This window comes from Nicotiana tabacum, chromosome 3, assembly GCF_000715075.1.
Source record: "Nicotiana tabacum cultivar K326 chromosome 3, ASM71507v2, whole genome shotgun sequence".
In the NCBI taxonomy this organism is placed as follows: domain Eukaryota; kingdom Viridiplantae; phylum Streptophyta; class Magnoliopsida; order Solanales; family Solanaceae; genus Nicotiana; species Nicotiana tabacum.
This window is the reverse complement of record NC_134082.1, coordinates 134,330,150-134,346,530: the sequence shown is the minus strand read 5'-3', so window position 1 is coordinate 134,346,530 and position 16,381 is coordinate 134,330,150. Positions and strand designations below refer to the sequence as shown.

The 16,381-nt window shown below is 41.1% G+C and overlaps 1 long non-coding RNA gene across 1 annotated transcript; it reads left to right on the top strand.

The window, feature by feature from the left end:
- The first annotated feature begins 6,800 nt into the window (after positions 1–6,800).
- On the top strand, positions 6,801–10,814 carry LOC142175098 (uncharacterized). Its single transcript, XR_012704291.1, has 4 exons — positions 6,801–7,143; positions 7,887–7,945; positions 9,552–9,619; positions 10,570–10,814. It is a non-coding gene; the product is annotated as an uncharacterized LOC142175098 (long non-coding RNA).
- Positions 10,815–16,381: the final 5,567 nt, after the last annotated feature.

Here is a 16,381-nt window from a genome sequence, read left to right as displayed (position 1 = left end):
ACTCATAAGTCATATATGCCATGTGGCAACTTATGAGTCAAATTAAAATCTAGGTAACGATAAGACTTGAATAAGTCTTGTCTTTATTTCATTTCTTAGTCCAAATAAGATCATAAACGTTTCCTTCTTAAAAGGATTGAAGAAAACGTTAAATGCACTCTTATCTTCATTTCATTTTTAGCTCCAAATGAGATCAGAAACATTTTCTTCTTAAAATGATTCACGAAAATGTTAAATACTTTCTTATCTTTATTCATTCTTAAGTCCAAATACATGAGAAAGATTGGAAACATTTCCTTCTTAAAGATTCAAGAAAACGTTACACACAGAAGGTAGTTTTCGTTCCAAAAAAAAAAGGAATTTGTTGGAATACTAGTAACGTGGAATTTTGCGGTTCTGTAAGAGTGCGGTGCAATCCTCGTCAAGAATAGTATACAGAATTTTTCCTACTCCAAGTATGTTAAAGCTAAGCTCTTCTTTCATTTGGCATGATCTCGTCATTACATTCATATCCCTGAATTTACGTATATTTTGCTAGTCTCGCAAATTGTGTATATTTTTCTAGTATTGTAAGTGATAATATTCTCCTTATCGGGACTGTATATTCAGTTGAGTATTTCCTTCTTCCAGTTAAGAGAGCAGAGAATTTGTATAAATACAGTATTAAATGTATTTTCATTACCATTGAGCTATAATCAATGGGAGGGACCCTATTGGGCAACCTCTAATTAGATGGTAAGTTATATACCGAGCCTACTGTGGCGGAGCGCGTATGAGCGAGCCCAGTTGGTTGAGATACAGAGCCTAGTATGGCCGAGCGCTTACGAGCGAGCCTACTACGGCAGAGCAGTTATATATATACCGAGCCTACTGTGGCCGAGCGCTTATGAGCGAGCCCAGTTGGCCGAGATACAAAGCCTAGTATGGCCGAGCACTTATGAGCGAGCCTACTACGGTAGAGCAGTTATATATATATAAATACCGAGTCTTATAGGGGCCGGACAACTATTTTACTTACTATATTGAGAGAATTGAGTCAGTATCAGCAGGTAAGCATATCTTCAGATTATCTTTGACTTCCAGCTACTTGCAGTTATTATATTATCAGTTCAGTTTCAGCTTTCAGTATATTGCCTTACATACTCAGTACATTTTTTCGTACTAACGTCCTTTTTCTGGGGGCGTTGCATTTCATGCGTGCAGGTCAGACAGACAGACGAGTAGGCCTCTTCAATAAGTATTGCCCGAGTTCAGTTTGATCGGTAAACTCCATGCCTTTCGGAGTTTTCGGGTCTAGAGCCCTATGTATATCTTGTATATATACGTATATATATGTCATGAGTAGGTCGGAGAGTCGTTCCGATCACAGTATATCTATTAGTAGAGGCTTGTAGACATATCTTGTCAGTTAGTGCAGTATGTTGGGCTTTCAGGCCTTGTATGTATATTTGGTTGGTTTGTCAGTTGTAATAGTTATGATGACCTTGTCGACCCAGTTGTATATTGACATTTAGTCAGCACTCGCAGTTATCTTGCAATGTGGCCCATAGCCAAAGTATGACATCATATGTTCAGAGTCCCTTAGTTTCAAGTTAGTACGCAATGATAGGAGAGGCACTGGGTGCCAGTTGGGGCCCATCAGTTTGGGTCGTGACAAAAGTGGTATCAGAGCAGTTCTGTCCTATGGAGTCTACAAGCCGTGTCTAGTAGAGTCTTGTTTATGGGTGTGTCGTGCACCACACTTATAAGCAGGAGACTACAGGGCATTTGGGATTGTCACTCTTTCTTCATACTCTAGATCGTGTGGTAGAGCTCACTTATAAGAATTCAAATTCCGAAATTCTATTTTATTCATAATAAGACGATACCTACATCCAGAAAGAAGGTTGGAAAGAGAGATAGTTGTGGAAGACCTGAGTCAGAGGAATTTGATTTTTTGTATACTGCCTATGATATGTAATTGTGAGATCTTTAGCAGATCATGGGTATACTGAAAGGTGTAAATTTCTTGATAAGAAGTCATAAGGCAGGAATGTCTATCCATCTTTATGGTGAAAGATAACGAGAGATTAAAATGATAAATACAAGTTTCAACAAGTAAAAGAAGCAAGATGAAGAAGGATACGAGGCCCCCAGTTAATGGAGGTTAATAGCATTTATAATGAGGCAGAGGAACATATGATTTTCGAGTTATATTCAACAGTAATAGAGGTATATACAATTGGTTGCACCTATTTCAAATATGCCTGTGGGGATTAACAGAAGTAGTATAAAAAGATATGATGGGTGAATTGTTTGCATCAATTGACATTTTCGAAGGGTATTGCAAATATGCTAATAGATCTCTTTATGAGACACCAGATAGTGCACTCTGAAATAGTGCAGCCAGATATGAGTACTACAAAGACATGCATTGTAATCCTTGAAGGGATAAATATTACCTTAGGGTGGCTTGCATCCCTAGTAAAGCGAGGACGTTAAGCAACTTGAAGAGCCATTGGATAGAGCAAAGGGAAGCTAAGAGCAAAAGAATGTCTTGTTCAAGTTTTTAGAATAAAGTGATAGGCATAAATGTTAGCGGGAAATAAGAAAAGATTTAATAAAGCATTATGAGTAAGATGTGATACATGGGTAACAACGGTATATCAAAAGATGACAATATTACAAAATCTATATTCAAGTGAAGAAAGAAACGAGAAGTGACGGGCCGTAGGACAACAAAAGAGTATAGGCCATACAATTATGTCCTCATTTCAAGAAATAAATTTCTTGACTTCAACGCGACTACCAGAAGAGAGTTAATCCCCAGAGTAATAGAGATCAGTATGGGCTGGTAAATAAGATAAACTAAACATGAATTAGGGACTGAGGGACTGGTGATAGTCGCCACCATAAGAACTTCAGATTTTGTTCTGCTAATAATAGAATGGACGACAAAAGAAGATTCATGAGAAATTCAGAGGATGATCATTCAGGAGGACGCTTCCCTACAGCAAGCAATGTGAGCAAAGTTCATCTTAAGGGACTGGATATGCCAGTTACACTAGGTGTTTTCCCTCATGAGTAAGGAAATTTCTTAACCTTGGTACAAAAAGAATTGCCGCAAGGCGAGTTAGGATCATTGATGTTGAGAAATGATGCCAAAGATGAAGAGGTAAAATATCTATAGGTAGATCCTCGTGGCTTCAGCTTTTAGTACACCCCTAAAAGGGGGAATATGGAGTAATGTGGCATTAAGTCAGAATTAAGTGGTTCTAGTGACTATGGAATGGTAAAGGAAGAATGTGATAAATAAAATAGGAATGAGATGGCACTTATCCAAATCTTATAGATACGCTACGATTCAAGAATATTGTGCAAGCATGATGTCAAGGAGAGGAAGTAAAGGTTCCTGCCCGAACTGTTATTAATAAATAAGGATCCAGTACGAGACATAAGTTAAAACAAAGTAAATAACCTAAGAAAGATTACGAGGAATATTGATATGAGAATGAGCCAACGAGTAGTTAGTAATTGGTCAGAAAGATCTCAGTTTTGGCTAAACAGGAGGTTACAGACGAGTCACCAGATCATTTAAGATAAACATAGTAGTACCCAACATGGAGAATTCAGCCTCGGAGAATATCATTATAATACTTGAGATATATTAAAACAAGAGTCGGGGTAGTTAAATGTACTGTATTAGTGTTACGTGGATAAAAGAAGTGCCACTGGGAAGGCAGTAAAAATATCAGTCCAGAAGCAATCATATAAGCACAAAGCCATGGAAGTAAGCAACTACTGATAATTATAGGCAAGGAAGGACATCAAAAGGTCCGTAATAAGCTCACAGCCTTACAAGAGTCAAGAGTTCTCCCTAAGTACTACAACGAAAAACTAGCCGAGGAAATAAGGCAGAAGGCTTCAACCTAAGCACTCCAAAAAGAAAGTGACACCTACCATGGCTAATAAACGGGAAGTAAAAATCAAAATGAATATTCAAGATCATATGAGTTGCAAAAAAAGAAAAAAAACTCTGACATGTATAGTCACTAAGATGAGCTAAGTATGGACGCAACGAGGGGACAGAAAGACCAGGAAAAGTAATAGCGTACGTTGAAAAAAGCCAAGATGGAACAAAAGAATTATTTGATCAATGATCCCGAGTGGGTCACGTTATTAACACACCTAAGAGTTTGGAGTTCTATACCTGCATCATATACAGCCGTAGAAGATTCTGGTATACGTTAAAAGAAAAAATTAAGCCCAGGTCATAGACGAAGGATTGAATTGTTAAAGGATTTTATCATAAATATCCCTCAGCGCCTATGAAAGGCTAAAGTAATAACTAATACCGAGAGCTGCAGGTCGGAAGATAGCTTAAGCTTACATAGAGGCTGATCAGAAAGAAAATGAGACTAAATAGTTACATCGAGTAAGCGAAACAGGAGGGAGCAAGAGAATTATAGACCTCAGAATCACTCTTAATATTAAAGGTGCAAGAGAGATAGCATAACGACTATGTTCTATAACGACTCTATGATAAAGCTAGTTAGAAGGGAACCAGTCTCATAAAAAGTCAGTATGAAACTCCCACCGGATTGTATATGTACAGAGGTGTGAGTATTATAATAGAGCTTCAAGTTATAGACGTGAATTATACCTATGTAGAAGGGAGGTTATGAAAGAGATAGAAGATACAATACGAGATTTTAAGGTAAGTAAGGTAAAAGTGAACAACGTACGAGATACTCAAAGGCAGAATTTGTGAATAGTCCATACTCCGGATAGAAGGCTAGAAGTGCTGGGATTCAATATCCAGGAATGATAGCGGCATAATCAGTGGCATATCTCATAGCCTATGGTTTCTAGGTATCGAGGAGGCTAATTAAGACAGTAAAGAAGAGTTAGAGACGATGTGATATCTCACTTAGTGTCCCAGAATGACACAAGGAAATCTATGATGCAAGCAAGTTGAAAGGTTGCAAGTAATATAAATAGAGTTGTGTAGGTCGCAAGCCACTATATGGTGAAGCGACAAGGTTCTAGAAGACAAGATTAAGGATAAGAAAGGGCGAGTGAGAAGGTAACGAAAATGGATAAGTCCTCAGGATTAAGCCCATGAAAACAAGAAGAGTAGATGGTTTCTCTAAATTATACAAAGCTCACTATAGCCTGAATGTACTCAAAGGAGTCTAAGACTAATAGCATTTAGATCCACCCTAGTAATAGAATGAGGGTGTAATTGTGATAGAAAAAAAATGATGTTTGGGACTTTGATTGAGTAATGATTCAACGAAGAAAAGAAATGGATCTTATGAATTGGATAGAATTAAAGTGTCCACGCAAGGTGAATCACATTGGGATGTTATGAGGTACGGTTATGAAAGCAGGGTATCGCCCCAGGTGGATCAATCTAATCATTTCAGACGTTCCCCGATAAAACGTGAATCCTAGCAGCAATATTACATAAAAGTTTAAGTTATCAGTGGCATATTGTAGATCAATATTGAGGTGAATCAACAATGGATGGACAAAAGTTACAAAGTATGAGATAAGATTAGGCCGTCATTCTAAAGATGAATAGTAATGAGGAAGCATTAAAGGACATAAATTTATACATATGGAATGAGCAATGAGAGTGAGTTGGGACTTGGTAACAGACCTCAGCAGCGATAAATTAATGTAAGAGTTATGATAGTAAATTCATACGGATGGTTAAACGGACCTATGCGATGAGATATAGCAATATTCGTAAATCCAACAAAGTATCGAGCAAAGGAATTCAATATACCTATAGAGGCCCAGAGAGGCATCCTATTAAGCCTTGTATATACAAAGCAAGGCCTACAGATTGACTAAAAGGTAAAAAGAAAAAGGAAAGATGAATCGCATAAGTGCACCTACAAAGTCAGGGTCATACAGGCCGCATGACAAGAGGTAACAAAAGTTGCATGATTAGGAAGATTTCGACCACAGGTCATGATATGAGCAAAAAGACTAAAGGGGGGAATACCCTAGACTTTGAATTTATTCACAGAGCAACTGCTTGAATGACAAGTAGAGTATTAATGTATTCATAAGAGCTATAAGTTATAAAAATGATAAGAGCATCAATCAACATTCGAGGACGAATATTCCAAAGGGGGGAATGATGTTACACCCCACAATATTACGTCAATATTAGATCCTGCAATATTAAGTTACGACAGTGTTCTACCTAGAATTATTACATTACGGAGATATTATGCTTCGCAGTAATAAATTACGACAGTGTTGAACCTGCAGTATTTTACATTAAATTTGTCGTAAGGTAATTGACATCGGTCCAAGGAAAAGATTATTTGGGGATTATAAGGATTTTGCAATTTCACAAGTGATTAGTAAATTCATGAAGGTGAAAGGGGGAGCAAGTCTAAGAAAATAAATTTTGTCAAAGTTTAACATTTTAGGATAAAATATGGCCCGAGCTAAAATACCTGGTATTTATAGACTAGTGCCATACAAGGTACTACATGGTCATGATAGTAAGGTATACAAAGTATGTTAAAAGTGAGTAATATTTTAAGTAAGTGGGAATAATTCTCGATTTTGCGAGTAATTGATTAATTACCGAGTAACAGGATATTACCCGATTAACTAATAAGCGGACAAAACTTAATTAAGTAACTCCAAAAAAAACGTGGCACAAATACCACAAGGCAAGAATGACTCATAAGTCATATATGCCATGTGGCAACGTATGTGAGTCAAATTAAAATCTACGTAACAATAAGACTTGAAAAAGTCTTGTCTTTATTTCATTTCTGAGTCCAAATAAGATCATAAATGTTTCCTTCTTAAAAGGATTGAAGAAAACGTTAAATGCACTCTTATCTTCATTTCATTCTTAGCTCCAAATGAGATCAGAAACATTTCCTTCTTAAAATGATTCACGAAAATGTTAAATACTTTCTTATCTTCATTCATTCTTAAGTTCAAATACATGAGAAAGATTGGAAACATTTCCTCCTTAAAGATTCAAGAAAACGTTACACACAGAGGTAGTTTTCGTTCAAAAAAAAAGGAATTTGTTGGAATACTAGTAACGTGGAATTTTGCGGTTCTGGAAGAGTACGGTGCAATCCTCGTCAAGAATAGTATATGGAATTTTTTCTACTCCAGGTATGTTAAGGCTAAGCTCTTCTTTCATTTGGCATGATCTCGTCATTATATTCATATCCCGGAATTTACGTATATTTTGCTAGTCTCGCAAATTGCGTATATTTTTCTAGTGTTGTAAGTTATAATATTCTCCTTATCGGGACTGCATATTCAGTTAGTATTTTCTTCTTCCAGTCAAGAGAGCAGAGAATTTGTATAAATACAGTATTAAAAGTATTTTCATTACCATCGAGCTATAATCAATGGGCGGGCCCCTATTGGGCAACCTCTAATCAAATGGTAAGTTATATACCGAGCCTACTGTGGCGGAGCGCGTATGAGCGAGCCCAGTTGGTTGAGATACAGAGCCTAGTATGGCCGAGCGCTTATGAGCGAGCCTACTACGGTAGAGCAGCTATATATATACTGAGCCTATTGTGGTCGAGCGCTTATGAGCGTGCCTAGTTGGCCGAGATACAGAGCCTAGTATGGCCGAATGCTTATGAGCGAGCCTACTATGGCAGAGCAGTTATATATATAAATACCGAGCCTTATAGGGACGGATAGCTATTTTACTTACTATATTGAGAGAATTGAGTCAGTATCAGCAAGTAAGCAATCTTTAGATTATCTTTGACTTCCAGCTACTTGCAGTTATTATATTATTAGTTCAGTTTCAACTTTCAGTATATTTCCTTACATACTCAGTACATTATTTCATACTGACGTCCTTTTTCTGGGGGTGCTGCATTTCATGCGTGCAGGTCAGACAGACAGACGAGTAGGCCTCTTCAATAAGTGTTGCTCGAGTTCAGCTTGATTGGTAAGCTTCACGCCTTTCGGTGTTTCCGGGTATAGAGCCCTATGTATATCTTGTATATATACGTATATATATGTCATGAGTAGGTCAGAGAGCCGTTCCGATCATAGTATATCTATCAGTAGAGGCTTGTAGACATATCTTGTCAGTTAGTGCAGTATGTTGGGCTTTCATTCCTTGTATGTATATTTGGTTGGTTTGTCAGCTGTAATAGTTATGACGGCCTTGTCGACCCAGTTGTATATTGACATTTAGTCAGCACTCGCAGTTATCTTGCAATGTGGCCCATAGCTAAAGTATGACATCATATGTTCAGAGTCCCGTAGTTTCAAGTTAGTGCGCAATGATAGGAGAGGCACTGGGTGCTAGTCGGGGCCCATCGGTTTGGGTCGTGACATACGTTGGAAAAGACAACTAGATGTTGACTTATGTGTTAGAGGGCTCGGATAGGAGTTATGATGGTTCGGTTAGCTTCGGGAGGTGATTTGGGACTTAGGAGCATGATCGTAATGAGTTTTGGAGGTCTGGAGTAGATTTAGGCTCGAATTGGCGAAAGTGAATTTTTGGCGATTTTCGATTGGTAGGTGAGATTTTAATATAGGGGTCAGAATGGGATTCCGAGAGTTGCAGTAGTTCCGTTGTGTCATTTGGGATGTATGTGCAAAATTTCAGCTCATTCGGACGTGGTTTGTTTGGGTTTTTGATCAAAACCGGAATTCAAAAGATTTTGGAAACTTAGGTTTGAATCCGATGTGTTTTGGTTGATTTTGTGTTGTTTGAGGTATTTTGAAGATTGGTACAAGTTTGAATAAGGTTTTAGGATATGTTGGTGCCTTTGGTTGAGGTCCCAGGGGCCTGGGTGAGTTTCGGAGGGTTGAACAGATCATTTTAAGTTAAAGAAAAGTTACATATTTTGGCTTTAGCTATTGCAAGTATTTTGCTCTTCGCATTCGCGAAGGGTCAGGAAGGGAGGCATCAGGTTTGGCCTTCGCATTCGCGATGGGGAGTCCCGCATTCGCGAAGGGCCGAAATGGTAGGCATCGCGTTCGTGTAGGTTGGTGAAGCTGAGGCATCGCGTTTGCGAAGAAGAGTTTTTTGGTCAATGGAATTTTTGTGCTTCGCGAACGTCAGGGTTTGACCGCGTTCGCGAAGAAGGATTTTAGACCTGGACAGAATGTTTAAATACTCGTCTTGTCCGCGATTTTGGGGTTTATTTCTTCCATTGTTGATCTTTTTTGGAGCTTTTTGAAAAGGATTCAAGGGGAATAACTTGGAGGTAAGATTCTTGGACTTAAAACTCGATTCTATTGGGAAATCTATCTAATAAATCATGGAATCTATGCCAAAAATTGAGGAATTAGGGCTTGAGATTAAGAGACTTTAAAATGAGAATTTGAGGGGCCATTTTGGACTCCAATTTCAGTGTTCCTGGTATGTATGAACTCGTGGGAGGATAAGGATTCCATTAATGTGATTTTTATTGAATTTCGAGACGTGGAACCGGGGGTCGGGTTTTGGTAATTTCGGGATTTGTGTTATAAATTGATTATTTTTGCTTGGGCTTCGTTCCTTTAGCATATTTTGACGTCCTCATTCTGATTTTTGATAGATTCGACGCGAGTGGAGGTCGATTCGAGGGGCAAAGGCGTCGCGAGCTAGAGATTTGATCGGATTGAGGTGAGTAATGATTGTAAATAATATTCTGAGGGTATGAAACCCCGAACTTGTACATCGTTGTGCTATATTGAGGTGACGCATATGCTTGATGACGAGCTTGGGGTCGTGCACTGTTGGGGATTGTGACTTAGTCCGTCTCGAATGACTATTTTGCCACGTATTTGACTGAAATCTATTTGCTATCATCATTATTTGGGTTGAATGTCATATTTGGGATTCGTGCCAACTATTTGAACCCTTAAGGGACTTTTATTGATATTTCCTCACTGTTCTAACTTTATACTTGAACTCAGTCATGTTATATTTTATTTTTTTTGTGCTCAGCCATGTTTACTCTATTTTAACACTTAAGTGATCTTTTAAATGAAATTTTGGGTTGAGAATCATGTTTTATTATTGCCCAAGTGGCTTGTGAGGATTTTGACTAAGTAAGGCCGAGGGCCTATGTTGTGAGAAAACAATTGATATTGATTATAAGGTCGAGGGCCTGAGATATGTATACCACAAGGTGGCTTGTTGATATGAGGCCGAGGGCCTAGTGATGATGCCACGAAATGGCTTGATATTGCGCTTGGGCCGTAAGGGGCCCCTCCAGGAGTCTGTACACCCCCAGTGAGCGCGAGTACCTATTGTGATGTGAGATATAGCCCGAGGGCTGGTATTGTTTGAGATATTGCCCAAGGGGCAAATTTGTTGATACTGTGCCCGAGGGGCAAACCTTTATGTGTTTATTTTCCTTAATTGCCTGTCATTTACCTGCCTAAATTGTTGAAAAAGGTTTTCGTGAAGTTTAATTTGAGTTAAATGACTTTCACATACCTTTCATTGGTTTTACTGCTTCATTATAGTCTGCAAATGTGCTTTACGTGATTTCTTGCTTTCAGTCTTTATTTATGATTATTACTCACTGAGTTGGAGTACTCACTTTACTTCCTACACCCCGTGTGTAGATTCAGGCGCATCTGGTCCCGCTCCCAAGTAATGATCAGTTCCAGCTCAGGCAGATCCGAGGAGTCTCTAGGTAGCTGTTGGCGTTCGCAGCCCAGAGCTCTTCCCTATCTTATTTCTTCATGTTCTTAGTTCTGTATTAAACCTTGTAGTTCCTCTGAGTATTCTGGATTGTTTAGATGCTCATGACTAGTGACACCCCAGTATCAGGCTGTATTGGGTTGTATTCTGCATATTATACTATCATCTGCTTAAACCTTGGACTATATTATTATGCTTTAGACTGTTTCTTACTGTTAAATTGTTAAATACTGAAATGGGAAGTGTCGGTTGGCCTTTTCTTCACGAGAGACGCCATCATGACCGTGTACGGATTTAGGGTCGTGACAAGTTGGTATCAGAGCCTAGGTTACATAGGTCTCATGAGTCATGAGTAGGTTTAGTACAGTCTCATAAATCGGTATAGAGACGTCTGTATTTATCCTCGAGAGGCTACAAAACCTTTAGGAAAAACTTCATATTCTTGAAATTCTTGTCGTGCGAATTTGTTGATCTGAGTACTAAACTTCTGTTATTCTATTCTCTCACAGATGGTGAGGACACGCGCTATCGGTCAGGATGGACAACCACTAGTACCACCAGCTGTGGCCACTAAAGGTCGAGGACGTGGTCGCGGTCGCGGTAGGGGCAGAGGTGTGGCCCGCACAGCAGCTAGGGCAACACCTGCAGATCCACCAGTTGCCCCAATTTAGGATCAAGTCCCAGTTATGGATGCTCCAACAACACCAACTCCAGCACCAGTTGTGCCCATTGTGATTTCGAGTCTTTAGGAGCCCTTGGCTTAGATTCTATCAATTTGCACTGGCCTAGCTCAGGTGGTTTCAGCCACTACAGCCGTAGCTACTTCTCAGGCCAGGGGAGGCAATCAGACTCCCCCCGCTTGCACACCTGAGCAGGTCATGCAGGGACTTCAGAACCCGGGGGCACATCCAGCCCAGCCAGTTGCAGCTGCTCAGGACTATGTAGTTCCTGCCATGCCAGAGGATGAGTATCGTAGATTGGAGAGGTTTGGTAGGCTTCAGCCTCCGACCTTCAGTGGTGCAGAAGGCGAGGATGCTCAGGCTTCTTGGATAAGTGTCAGAGGATGCTTCGTACAACGGGTATTTTGGAGACCAACGGAGTCGCTTTCACTACTTATCAATTTTCTGGAGCTGCCTTCACTTGGTGGGAGGCTTTTGAAAGGCATAGGCTTGTTGGTGCAACACCCCTTACCTGGCAGCAGTTCTCCGTTCTCTTTCTAGAGAAGTATGTGCTGCAGTCCCGTAGAGAGGAGATGCGTAAGGAGTTTGAGTGTTGCGTCAAGGAGAGATGATTATGATGCAGTATGAGATTAGATTTTCCGAGTTAGCTCGTCATGATATTTGGTTGTTTCTGACAGATAGAGAGAGGATTAGGAGGTTTGTTGATGGCCTCACTTATCAGCTTCGTATTCTCATGAATAGGGAGAGGGTGATTGCTGCTACCTTTGAGGAGGTTGTAGACATTGCTCAGGAGATTGAGTCTGTTTGTCGCTAGGAGCGCAAGGAGAGGGAGTCCAAGAGACCTCGAGGATCTGGTAGCTATAGTAGTACTCCTTTGAGAGGTCAGTTTCCGCATGGCAGAGGCCGTCCATTCAAGCATGCTCAGCCAGCTCGCCCAAGTTATCGTGGGGTGTCATCGGGTCATGGTTCTCACAGTTCTCATTAGGGCCAGTCATCACTTAGTTCCCTTCTAGCTCAGAGCTCGTCCCGTGCTCCATTAGTTCAGGGCTCTTCTATGGCAAGTGCATCTTCTAGTTACTCTGGTGCGAGGGATTCCCTTAAGTCCCCTTCTCCAGCACCTGGGAGTTATTATGAGTGTGGTGAGATGGGTCATATATGGAGGTAGTGCCCTCGTCGTTTTGTGAGTTCATCTCAGTAGAGGGGTCAGTCATCGGCTTCAGCGCCAGTTACTTCACCGCCGCTCACCCAGCCAGCTTGGGGTGGAGGTCAATCAACTAGGGGTTGCCCTAGAGGGGGAGGTCGATCAAGTAGTGGTCAGGCCTGTTTCTATGCACTTCCAAGCAGACCCGATGTTATTTCTTCATATGCTATTATTACAGGTATTGTTTCAGTCTGCCACAGAGATGCCTCTGTATTATTTGATCCTGGTTCCACTTTTTCTTATGTTTCATCCTACTTTGCTCGTTATTTGGGTGCGCCTCGTGAGTTTTTTGCTTTACCTGTTCATGTATCTACCTTAGTGGACGATACTGTTATTGTAGACCGTGTGTACCAGTCGTGTGTGGTGACTATTAGGGGTGTAGAGTCCTGTGTGAATCTTTTATTATTGTTTATGGTGGATTTCGATGTCATTTTGGGCATGGATTGGCTATCTCCGTGTCGTGCTATTCTGTACTATCACGTTAAGACAATCACATTGGCTATACCGGGTGTGCCACAGATTGAGTGGCAAGGTGTGACTGATTATATCCTTAGTAGAGTGATATCATTCTTGAAAGCCCAGTGTATGGTTGGGAAGGGTTGTCTTTCGTATCTAGCCTTTGTGAGGGAGGTTGGTGCTGAGACTCCCAGTATTGATTATGTTCTAGTTGTGAGGGATTTTCCCAATATGTTTCCCGCAGACCTGTCGGGCATACCACCGGACAGGGATATTGATTTTGGTATTGACCTGGTGCCGGGCACTCAGCCCATTTCTATTCCGCCATATTGTATGGCACAAACGGAGTTGAAGGAATTAAAGGAGTAGCTTCAGGAAATCCTTGATAAAAGGTTCATTCGGCCTAGTGTGTCACCTTAGGGTGCGCTGGTTCTATTTGTGAAGAAAAAGGATGACACTATGAGGATGTGCATTGATTATAGACAATTGAACAAGGTAACAATTAAGAACAAGTATCATTTGCCTCGCATTGATGATTTATTCGACCAACTTCAGGGAGCGACAGTATTCTCCAAGATTTATCTCCGTTCAGGTTATCACCAGTTGAAGATCAGGAACTCGGATATTCTTAAGACAGCTTTCAGGACCCGATATGGTCATTATGAGTTCTTGGTAATGTCTTTTGGGCTGACCAATGCCCCAGCAGCATTCATGCATTTGATAAACAGCGTGTTCCGACCTTATCTCGACTCGTTTGTCATAGTTTTTATTGATGATATTCTGGTATACTCGCGTAGCCAGGAGGAGCATGCGGAGCATTTAAGAGTTGTGTTGCAGAGATTGAGGGAGGAGAAGCTTTATGCAAAATTCTCCAAGTGTGTGTTTTGACTTAGTTCAGTAGCTTTCTTGGGGCACGTGGTGTCCAATGAGGGTATTCAAGTTGATCCGAAGAAGATAGAGGCGGTTGAGAGTTGGCCCAGACCGTCCTCAGCCACAGAGATTCGCAGCTTTCTTGGTTTGGCAAGTTATTATCGTGGTTTTGTTCAGGGATTCTCATATATCGCAACGCCCTTGACCAAGTTGACTCAGAAGGGTGCTTCATTTGTATGGTCGGACGAGTGTGATGAGAGCTTTCAGAAGTTCAAGACAGCTTTGACCACATCCCTAGTGTTAGTTTTGTCATCAGCTTCAAGTTCATATACCATGTATTGTGATGCTTCGAGAGTTGGTATTGGTTGTGTATTGATGCAGGAGGGTAGAGTTATTGCTTATGCTTCTCGTCAGTTGAAGCCCCATGAGAAGAACTACCCCGTTCATGATTTGGAGTTGGCTGCCATAGTTCATGCGTTGAAGATTTGGAGACACTACTTGTACGGTGTGTCTTGTGAGGTGTTCATTGATCATCGTAGCCTCCAGGACTTGTTCAAGTAGAATGATCTTAATTTGAGGCAGCGGAGGTGGTTAGAGCTGCTTAAGAATTATGATATCACTGTTGTACCATCCAGAAAAGGCTAATGTGGTAGTCGATGCCTTGAGCCGAAAGGCAGTGAGTATGGGAGTTTGGCATATATTCCAGTTGGGGAGAGACCTCTTGCAGTTGATGTTCAGGCCTTGGCCAATAGGTTCATAAGGTTAGATATTTCGGAGCCCAGTCTGGTATTGGCTTGTGTGGTTTCTCAGTCTTCCTTATATGATCGCTCAGAGAGCGCCAATATGATGATCCGCATTTGCTTGTCCTTAAGGACATAGTTCAGCACGATGATGCCAGAGATGTGACCATTGGTGCTAATGGGGTGTTGAGGATGCAGGGCCGGATTTGTGTGCCTAATGTGGATGGGCTTCGGGAGTTGATTCTGGAGGAGGCCCATAGCTCGCGGTATTCCATTCATCCGGGTGCCGCGAAGATGTATCAGGATTTGAGGCAGCACTATTGGTGGAGAAGAATGAAGAAATACATTGTGGGATTTGTAGCTCGGTGTCTCAATTGTCAGCAGGTGAAATATGAGCATCAGAGACTGAGCTTGCTTCAGCGGATGGATATTCCAGAGTGGAAGTGGGAGAGGATCACTATGGACTTTGTTGTTGGACTTCCACGGACTTTGAATAAGTTTGATGCTATTTGGGTGATTGTGGATCGACTGACCAAGTCCGCGCATTTCATTCCTATGTGTACTACCTATTCTTCAGAGTGGTTGACAGAGATCTATACCCGGGAGATTGTTTGTTTGCATGGTGTCCCAGTTTCCATCATTTCAGACAGGGGCACTCAGTTTACTTCACAGTTTTAGAGGTCTGTGCAGCGAGAGTTGGGTATTCAGGTTGGGTTGAGCACAACTTTTCACCCTCAGACGGACGGGCAGCCCGAGCGCACTATTCAGATATTAGAGGACATATTGTGTGCTTGTGTCATTGACTTCAGAGGGTCATGGTATCAGTTTCTATCGCTTGCAGAGTTTACTTATAACAACAACTACCAGTCGAGTACTTAGATGGCTCCATATAAGGCCTTGTACGGGAGGTGGTGTAGATCTCCAGTTGGTTGGTTTGAGCCAGGTGAGGCTAGGCTATTGAGGACAAACTTGGTGCAGGATGCTTTAGAAAAGGTGAAGGTGATTCAGGAGAGGCTTCGTACAGCGCAGTCGAGGAAAAAGAGTTATGCTGACAGGAAGTTTCAAGATGTGTCCTACATGGTTGGCGAGAAGGTTCAATTGAATGTTTCGCCCATGAAGGGTGTTATGAGATTTGGAAAGAAAGGTAAATTGAGTCCTCGGTTCATTAGGCCTTTGAGGTGCTTTGGAGGATTGGGGAGGTGGCTTATGAGCTTGCATTGCCACCCAGCTTGTCGAGTGTGCATCCGATATTTCATGTTTCTATGCTAAGGAAGTATATTGGGGATGCTGTCGATGCCCCATTTTTCTCTAACTGTGGGGTCAGAAATCGGGTATACGACATTGGGAAGGACAACTCTATTCCCTTTCGAGATTTGGGTTTCGGAATTTGAAGAGTCGTCACCTAATGATTATAGTGCATTATGACACTTTTTTTAGAAAAGTTTGAGTTGGAAAACCAGAGTTCGGGTAAGGGCTAGAAATTATCTCGAGGGGAAGGTGTTAGGCACCCCTCAAGATCCACTAGTCTGGTTCCCGACCATGTTACAATTGTGACTTTACAAGTAAACAATCAAGGCTCAAATAAGGATTCGCATATAACATTGCAATCAGGTTGAAAACTTTCGAAGGTAAGTAGAGAGGGCAGAAAAATTTTTAAAAAAGAGATTTGAATAGTTTTACAAGAAAAGATGAAAGCAAATAAAGGGAGGGGGGTCCTAGGTTTACAATTAATATGGATCACATCAATGCAATATCCGGTAATCACTCCTCAGAAGAGGGGTCGCAC